We start from the raw sequence: 10,095 nt of genomic DNA, 5'->3' as shown, positions 1-10,095 counted from the left end.
TTTATATTTTCATTTCAAAAGTCTTCTTTGTCATTGGCTTCTATTAAGCCGCATTAAATTCCTATTCTTTTAAAAATAAGGGACAATCCCGACATCATTCATGAGAGAAATGATATTACCTATGAGGGTTTTTCAAATTCATAAAATCTTGAAAATTTCTGCAAAATCTTCGTCATGGTCACCAAAAGTTCAATATTTTGGTCCAATCTTTTTCAAAATCAACCATCGCGTTGATTTTCCTTTTCCAAAATGGGTTTTAAACCATTGTCTTCAAAGTCAACCCTCGTGTTGGTTTTCTTTTCCAAAATTGGTTTTGAACCATTATCTTCAAAATCAACCCTCATGATGATCTCTTATGTTAATTCACCTTTCAAAGATCAGCTCTCTCACTAATCATTCTTCTCGTGGTTGATTTTCTTCCCAAAATGATTTCTCAATTGTCTTTTAAACATTCTCCTCTCACTTTAAAGATCTCATGTGCAGGCAGGATCAAATAAACTTTTTTCTTTTCTCAATTTTTGTCGATCTTATCAATTTTTTATTCATTTTTATCAATTTTATCGATTTTTCATCAATTTTATTAAATCTTTTGTCTATTTCTTTCTTTTACCCTTTCAGGTTAAGGGATAAACCTGATGCCTCCTTCCCAAGAGGTATTCCTTTATTCTTCTTCCCGCTCAGGTTAAGGGATAAACCTGACCCTCGTTCTTCGAGGTGTTCTCATTCAGGATAAGGGATAATCCCGAGACCCCTCATAGGAGCGATATTGCTACTGATGAGAATTCTTTTTGCAAAACAATTTTTATTAATCTCTCTTTATTTTTGTAAATTTCTATCAATTTCTCTTTATTAATTTTCCCCAAATTCTATTTCTTCTTTTACCCTTTCAAGATTAAACTTGATGCCTCTTTTCAATGAGGTATTACTTTATTCTTTTCCCGCTCAGGTTAAGGGATAAACCTAACCCTCGTTCTTCGAGGTGTTCCCATTCAGGATAAAGGATAATCCTGAAACTCCTCACAGGAGCAACGAGGCTACCTGTGAGAATTCTTTTCAAAAACAAATTTTCATAAATTTATTCAATTTTCTAAATTTTTATAAATTTTATTCTTTTTCCCTTCAGGTTAAGGGTTAAACCTGAACCTCAACATTCGAGGTATTCTTTCTTTTTCCCTTTCAGGTTAAGGGTTAAACCTGAACCTCGACATTTGAGGTATTCTTTCTTTTTCTCTTTCAGGTTAAGGGATAAACCTGAACCTCGTCCTACGAGGTCCTTCTTCCTTCAGGATAAGGGATAATCCTGAAGTCTTTTATCATCAAATTTCTACCAATTTTTTTCACCAGACTTTGTCAGTCTTCATCAATTCTTATTCTTTGACAATTTTTATCAATTTTATTGATTCTTTATCAATTTTTATCAATTTTATTGATGCTTTGTCAATCTTTACCAATCTCTTTAATTTTTATCAACTTTTATCAATTTTGTCAATTTATTTCTTTCTTCCTCTTTAGGATAAGGGATAATCTTGAAAACACTGACAATCATTCTCGCTCAATTCTTAAGTATCTTAGAATGTCGGTCTCCTTTCCAACTCTCGGTCAGAAAGCCCAGCGCTCGTGCAGGTGCAATGCTCATACTAGTATATTTTCAAAATCCAGTGCTCGTACTGGTATATTCTCAAAATCCAGTGCTGGTGCATTTTTCAAAATCCAGTGCTCGTACTGGTATATTTTTCAAAATCTAGTGCTCGTACTGGTACATTTTCGAAACCCAGTACTCGTACCGGTGCAATTTCAAAACCTGGTGCTCATACTGGGGCATTTTAAAAAATCAGTACTAGTACTGATACATTTTCAAAATCCAGTTCTCATACTGGTATATTTGCAAAAATCCAGTGCTCGTACTGGTATGCCTAGCGCTTATGGTAGTGTCGGGATGATTGATCAGTTGGTCCCCCAGGTTCAGTCTTTACACTAACCATTCATCGAAATTCCAAGGTTTTAATTCCAATGTCGACCTTTGGGGTCATCAAACTATCATTTTCAAGCCTTTGGGTTACAATTTCACCAATATCTATCATTTTCAAGCCTTCAGGTTACAATTTCACCAATATCTATCATTTTCAAACCTTCGGGTTACAATTTCACCAATATCTATCATTTTCAAGCCTTCAGGTCACAACTCTATCAATGTCAATCATTTTTACCATTTTAAATTCTGCTTTCGAGCTGGTCGAGCAATCAAAATCCTACTTTCGAGTTGGTACTTCCATTAAATCCTGCTTTCGAGCTGGTCGAACAAAAAATCCTACTTTCGAGCTAGTCGGAAAAAAATCATGCTTTCGAGTTGGTCGAGTAATCAAAATTCTGCTTTCAAGCGGCTACTTCCAAAAAATCCTGCTTTTGAGATGGTCGAGCAATCAAAATCCTGCTTTCGAGCTGGTACTTCCAAAAAATCTTGCTTTCGAGCTGGTCGGTCAAACAAATCCTCCTTTCGAGTTGGTCGAACAATCAAAATCCTGCTTTCAAACTGGTACTTCCAAAAAATCCTGCTTTCGAGCTGGTACCTCCATCAAATCCTGCTTTTGAGCTGGTCGAACAAAAAAATCCTGCTTTTGAGCTGATCGGTCCATCAAAATCCTGCTTTTGAGCTAATTGGTCAATCAAAATCCTGCTTTCGAGCTGGTACTTCCATCAAATCCTGCTTTCTAGCTAGTCGAACAATCGAAATCCTGCTTTCGAGCTGGTACTTCCATCAAATCCTGCTTTTGAGCTGGTCGAACAACAAAATCCTGCTTTTAAGCTGGTCGGTCAAATAAAATCCTGTTTCGAGGTGGTATTCCAAAAACAAAATCTAGTTTTGCTGGTAAAAAATTGCCAAAAACCTCATGTTTTTTTCATTTTTCTCAAAATATTCAACTTGAGGTCCTATCAAAATCTATATTGAGTAATTATTTCACAAAGGATTCTTGAAAACTTTGCCAATTTGCTAAAAATATTTATTGATTCCAATATTCTTACTGCACAAAAGAATCACCTTAGGTTACCTATAGTATTCTTTCCAAAAATGTGAACTTTTTGTTAAAAAGGGTAAAATTCAAATTGTTTCCCTGTTGATCCACCAAAAGGATGTAAGAAACATTCTTGGTATGATTAGTGAAAGAAATATTCAATGACGTTGAAAGGCTAGAAGTGAATCAATATTGATCGTAGTTATGGCACATATTTTGAGACAACTTTCTGGCAATCATGCAATGGAAATATCCCGATCTATAAAAAGAATCCACTCAATCCATATCTTCTCATCCATTCATGCTCCAATCAAATATCTGCAAAAGAGATCTCTCAATTGTGGTCAAGATGAAGACGAATATGCGAGCTAGACCCCCAGGGCCAAAGAAGATTTGGATCATCTCCGAGATGAAGGAGTTTGTAACGGATCCTTCCAGGAAAAGTTCAGATCACCGTTGCGATGAAGGCGATTGCAGTGAACCTCCCAACAAACCCTAAACGATATTTGATTTCTGCTATCACCTAGAGATTTTTGACCTTTTGAGACAATATCATCAGTATAATTCTTGAGACAAAAGAATGATCAAAACATCTCCAAGATGAAGGAGTTTGTGTACATCTCCAAAATGAAGGATGATGTAATAAGCTTCCCCCGAAAACCCAAGAAAGCTCAATGACTCAAAGAGAGTGCAAGAAGATTATCATGGGAAAAACACTCAAATATCAAACTGCCAAAATTGCCAGAAGTCATCTTTTCTTATGCGAAATTCTTTTATCAATATCTTTTCACTACTTGCTTTTATGAAATTAAGAATATTTATTCTCTTCTCATATTAGGCAAATGGATATATTCCTTGAAGAAAATCATCAGCGCTAAAATTTTTTAATTTGACTCTTAAGACCAAGGAGTTAACCTCGTTGGAGGAAATACTCCAGGTAAAAGAGGGAATGTCTTTTGCACATACGTACACATTTTCAAGCATTTGAGTCAACTGCAATTTTATCTTATTGGCAAAAATTTTTAGCTATTCAAAGATGAAATAAACATTCAATATCTATTTTGATGCAACCTAGAGTTGTTTACATTTTTAAGAAAGAGTTGCCTCATTCAGGAGAGGTATCTCTTCCTGTCCCATCACGGTTTCTTCATTCGAGAAATCCGTATGGTCGTACCCGCTCAGGTTAAGGGTCAAATCTGTACTTTTTCTGTGAGAGGTCATCAATTTCAAAAGTTGATTTCAGTCTCAGCAATGAGGCACCCCATATCATACCTTTTCCAAAGCTTCAGAGAATCCCTTTTTCCTCCTTTCGCAAACCCCGTTCGGATCTGTTCAATCAAAATCCGAAGGTCACATCATGGTTTCTTCATTTGAGGATTCCATTTGGTCGCCCCAGGTTAAGGGTTAAGCCTGAACCTCGCTCCATGAGGTATTTTTCCAGTCAGGTTAGGGTTAAACCTGAATCTCGTTTTGTCGATGTATTTCTCTTTGTCCCATCACGGTTTCTTTATCCGAGGATTCCGTACGGTCCCCCCACTCAGGTCAAGGGTTAAACCTGAATCTCGTTTTGTCGATGTATTTCTCTTTGTCCCATCATGGTTTCTTCATTCAAGGATTTCGTATGGTCGTCTCTTTCAAGTTAGGGGTCAAGCCTGAACCTCGCTCACCGAGGTATCGTCCCTTTCAGGTTAAGGGTTAAGCTTGAACCTCATGCTATGAGGTATCTTTCATTCAGGTTTGGGTTAAACCTGAGCCTTATTTCGACGAAGTTCCTCGTTTTGATGAGGTGTTTTCTTCCAGTCCCATCATGGTTCCTCCCATCGAGGAATCCATGCTTTGTATATCCACCCAGGATAGGATTCTACTTGAGTTTCATCTCAGGAGGCATTTTCCAAAAATGTCCCATCAAGGTCCTCATGTATTCCTTTCCTTATTCAATTCATCTTGATATATCTTCGTCCCATCCAGGTTAAGGGCTAAACCTGAGTCATTCCAAAAGCTAATCTTGTCTCACCCATGAGACTTTATCAAGATTCTTATTTTCTACCATTTCGGGACCTTCACTCAAAGTCCCATCATGATTTTCTCATTTCTATTATTCAGTCATATCATTTTTTAGAATTTCGTTCCCCCAGAACCATTCAGGATAAGGTGTTAAGCCTAAGAAAATCATATCTTTCCAAACAAATTCTTCCACACCCAGTTCAGATCTGCTGACTGGGGCATTTTTCAAAATTTGGAGTGTTTTCTTTGCCACTAAGATCGGCTTACAACCGACTTAGTAGCAAAGATGGGCATCTGTGAACACCCCAAATTTTTCAAAATTTTGTAAATATTTCTTTTTTGCCCTTGACCCCCATTTTTTGAGTAAATAGAGTCAATTCCAATTTAAATTCCAGTTATCATTTGGATTTTCTCGAATAAACTCTATTTTTATATATTTGACTCGATTTCGGATCCGGATCCAGTGTCAAAACTCAAATCTGAGCCTCGTTATCCAAATTTTCAAAATAAAATTTTCAAAAATACCAAAAGTAATTTCTGAAAGGCTCAGACAGTCCATCTGGTATCCTGTTAGATCCACAGCTCTGTATTTGTTGATTCGTGGTTTAAACCTCAAATATTTCCTCAAAATCTGGATGTAAACCCGTTTTCTGAAGAAAATTCCAAAAGATAACCTCGAATTCTCAGAGAACCCTTATTTTGTAAATATTTCTCAAAAATCCAAAAATAAGTTTTAAATCTCTTATTTTCCCTTAGTTTTAAAGTCTTTATGTCAAAAATACAAAAAAATCAGAAAATGCAAAGAAAATATGAAAAATAAGCTCTTAAAACCACCTTTTGAAAAATCATTTTTTTGTTAAAATCTATTTTTTTGAAAAACCTTATAAAAGAGCCTCGTTTTGAAAATTTGGACGAAATTGAAGGATGTGCTTGAAAAGAAGATAACCTTAAACCACATTCGATTTTCAGAAGGTCGGGTGGTTCCTTCTTCTAGCTCTCTCAACCTCTCGTTGGCACGCTCAATGGCCATCCACCGATCGCCAACCGCCTTCTTCCTCTTCTCCCGCTCATCTCCAATGCCCCTTTCAGATTTTTCCTCTCCCCTCTATAAAACGGATGCAAGAGAAGCCCTCAGGCATCCGCTCTCACCCTCGCATCCCTCTTCTCTGATTTCTTTCCCATCTTCTTTATCATGATTTCCTTCTCTCCTCCCTCCTTCAAAGTTGTTGCAAGCAAGGGGTCTCGATTCTGAAGGATCTGCCATGCATCCGTCTTTCATCCTCCCCTCTCTCCTTCAAAAACCCTACAAGACTGTGAAAGATCAACCCCACAGCACAGGATTGTGAATCCCTGCAAGTTACGAATTATAGAAGAAGCTCCTCCCTCCCCTAAGATTCCAAGTTACAGGAGTTCAATCGGCTCCAACCCTCCTCAGTTAAATCTCAGCAGCGAAGGCATGATCCGACCCCCATTTGCCTTCTCCTTCTTCAAGCTTTGAAGTTTCATAACAACAAACAAGCAGCAACACTCGGAAGAGGTATTTCTCGCTTGCCTCCCTCTTTCAAAAGTCCATCAACCCTGTAAGTTTTTTTTCCTTCTTCTCTTTTATTTCTGATTCTCTTCTGATTTTCTTGTTTTGGGCCTTATTCAAGCACCCCCTGTGGTATCGATTTGCTTATAGCAAATCGATCCACAGTAGTGCAATATTAAATGGAACGATTGTATTCCAACATCTTCCTTTTGTTTTTGTTTTTTTTGTTTATACCATTTGGGTTTAATACCCCTTTGTATTTCATCCGGATCACAATCTGTATTATAACATCTGATTCAATCACCCGTTTCATATGATACTTTAATTGATTCTAGTCGTATCGTGTTCATGTTGTACTTGCATCTCATTCTTACCTAATAGATAGCCTCTGCATTTGTGTTTACGGCATTACGGTTCATTTGCCCTTCATCATCCCCATCTACATTTCTGCATACTGTTCATTTACTCGTCTGTGTTTCATTCAAATGTTTGTTTTATTTCTGCAAACATCACCACTTGCATTGGATTTGATCTAGAATCAGAATCATGCCCTCTGCTGCGCTCATTGGCTACATTCTCATACTTATTCAATATCCATCAATTGGCGCATGCCTTGCATGTTCGTTTTAGAGATATGAGTGTTTGTTGTGTGATAAAATGTTCTGCAGCATGTTTTCTCTTATTCGTTGTACATCTTATACTATTGTGTGGTTTCCCGTTTCATGGTTTGCTCTTTTCTTATGCATGTGAGCATCGACATCCATCAAGTGGTGTTTCCAACTTTTATCTATTTCATTTTCCTCCGCTCAGCATTGATCTTAGTTGTTTGCCATCCATTTTCTTTTATGTCATTCATATGCATCATCTTCTTCATATGTTTATCTTTACGGTTCACTAACACTGTTTGGGTTAGTTCTTGTTTTCATCTGATTAGGTATTGATTTGGTTTCTCCTGGCTTTGATCCAAATTTGCCGCATGGATAGAATCCCATTGTAGCGAGCCCATCGCTTGGGTTGATTTGTCAGAATAATTTGATGAATCTTCAACAGTTAGTTTGCATGAACCCTCAAATAGATGTAAAGTTGTATTCTAGAAATGAGCCTTGCTGTGGAAATTTACTGTAAGGGCTTGTGGCAATCATGGCAAGGGAGGGGCCTAGCTCCTTTTTGTAAGATTTATGCTGGTTGAAACAAAAGGAATCCTTTGTTGGGTCTGGCTGTCAGAGGACTTCACTCGACCCTGCGATGACCCAGATTTTTCCATGAACAGGGATCAACTCACCCTGCGCCTAAATAGCAGAAGCCCATGTATTGTTTAACACTCTGAAAATCCATTGTTAGGAGTTCGTGTACCAGTTCTCCCAAGACCAGCTCCTGGTATTTCAGGGAGTGTGGAATAAAAGCCTGGGGATAATCCATCCGTGAAGGATTGCTTGCTGATTTATTAATATGTACGATATCCATACTCTTTCTTCTTCCTTTTTTTTATATAAATTTTTCTGGCGTCAAACATGTTTGTGCCATCCTGATATCCCCATTTCTGCAATCATATACCTTCAGCTCATTTGTACAGACTCCTTTATATTTGGTTATTAGTCTGAAGAGGTATTTATAGTTCTGTTGCCTGATTCATTGTTCAGCGTCTCTGTAACATGTAAAAAAAAAAAAAGCCTTCAGACATTCAGAAACCCACAAAATTTACAGTGAGTCGATCTGAGCTACTGTAATAGCAGATCTGATTTGCCATGGAAACGAATTTGAATAACATATTTAGTTTTCTAGGGGAAAATAAGTTCCAATTGCAGATTTGATTTGCTGGTTTTCTAAAAAAAAAAGGGGAAGAGGTCTCTCTCCCTGCTCAGCCATCTTCGGAGGTTGTCTCTCAGAATTGCTAGAAAGTTTGTTTGTTTGATGATATTTTATGTTGATATTATTGCTATGAATAATGCCAATTCAATGGTGCTTTTAATGCTATCCAGAATTTTGACCTTAGTCATATCAACTCTACCATTGCTTGAGAGTTGGTTCTCAACTTCCTTTATTTGTTCGTGATGAGCACTTTACTTGGTGTAATTGTTGGACTTCTAAGTGCATATATAATAAAGAAGTTGTATTTCGGAAGGCATACTACAGAACGTGAAGTTGCATTAATGATACTCATGGCCTATCTATCATATGTGTTGTCTGAATTTTTTTCAATCTTAGTGCCATTCTGACTTTTTTTTGGAATTGTGATGTCTCACTATACCTGGCATGATGTGATTGAAAGTTCACGAGTTACCACCAAGCATGCATTCACTATAATGTCATTCATCGCTGAGATGTTTATCTTTCTATATGTTGGTATGGACGAATTGGATATTGAGAAGTGGAGACTTATAGAGAGCAGCCCAGGAAAATCGATTGGCTTAGGTTCAATGTTGATAGGATTAGTTATGTTGGAAAGGGCAGCTTTTGTGTTCCACTTTCTTTTATGATCAAGTTGATAAAAAAAAATCACCAAACGAGAAGATTGACTTTAAGAAGCAGGTTACCATTTGGTGGGCTGGTCTGATGTGTGGAGCAATCTCAATGGCACTTGTATATAATCAGTTCACTCAATCTGGGCATATTCAGTTGCAAGGCAATGAAATCACGATTACTTGTACTATAGTAGTAGTTCTTTTCAGCAAAGTGGTTTTGGTCTGTTGACAAAGCCATTGGTCAGGCTTTTGTTACGACAATGAAGCCGTACATGATACTTCAAGTACAAGGTTTCGATGATGAGCAAAGTGAAATCAACTGCATTTCAGCTAAGGCAATGAAAACATTGAAGATATCGATGAAGAATCTTTGAGGACTAGTGTGCAAATGTTAAATTCATTAAAAGTCTTAGATTCTTGTAAGAGCCTTACTTAGAGTGCATATTTCGGTTGCATTTCAACTAAAAAGTCTTTAGAAAAAAATTTCTAAAAGAACCCCTCATAAAAATCTTTTTAGAAAACTCTTTTTTTAAATTTTCGTGTTTATTAGTCGACCAATAGACTCACCAGTCGACTAATCCTTTTGCGCCATATTTTCTAAAAAGTCATTTTTGTCAAATTAGTCGACCAAAGGTTTTATCAGTCGACTGGACAAAACATCTTTTTTCTGGAAATTCAGCAGCATTCGACTAATGACTTTATCAGTCGACTGGACAAAACATGTGTTTTTTGAAAATTTAGTAGCAGTCGACCAGACAAAATATATGTTTTTCAGAAGATTTTAGCAGCAATCGACTGAAAGGTTTTTCAGTCTACTGATGATATTATCAGTCGACTAACTTTTCTCTAGTCGACTAAGTTTCAAAAGTTCAGATTTTCAAACGGCTCGATAAACAGATCAGTCGACCGACGATAACTGTCAGTCTACTAATAACTAACTATTAGTCGACTAACTACTATTCCAGTCGACTAATTTTGTCGTTTTTCCTGAAACTTTAAAAAGGCGTATCTTTTCATTTTTCAAATGTTTTGATCATTCAAAATGGACTGTTTTGACACCCTTTCATACCCTCAACGTATGAAAACT

At 37.0% G+C, this 10,095-nt stretch overlaps 1 pseudogene; it reads left to right on the top strand.

The window, feature by feature from the left end:
- The first annotated feature begins 8,484 nt into the window (after positions 1–8,484).
- LOC149840269 (sodium/hydrogen exchanger 3 pseudogene) lies at positions 8,485–9,272 on the top strand (annotated as a pseudogene).
- Positions 9,273–10,095: the final 823 nt, after the last annotated feature.

This window comes from Nuphar pumila, chromosome 4, assembly GCF_984573655.1.
Source record: "Nuphar pumila chromosome 4, dmNupPumi1.hap1.1, whole genome shotgun sequence".
In the NCBI taxonomy this organism is placed as follows: domain Eukaryota; kingdom Viridiplantae; phylum Streptophyta; class Magnoliopsida; order Nymphaeales; family Nymphaeaceae; genus Nuphar; species Nuphar pumila.
Note: the sequence above shows the minus strand (reverse complement) of the source record. Positions and strands in the feature narration are given on the sequence as shown.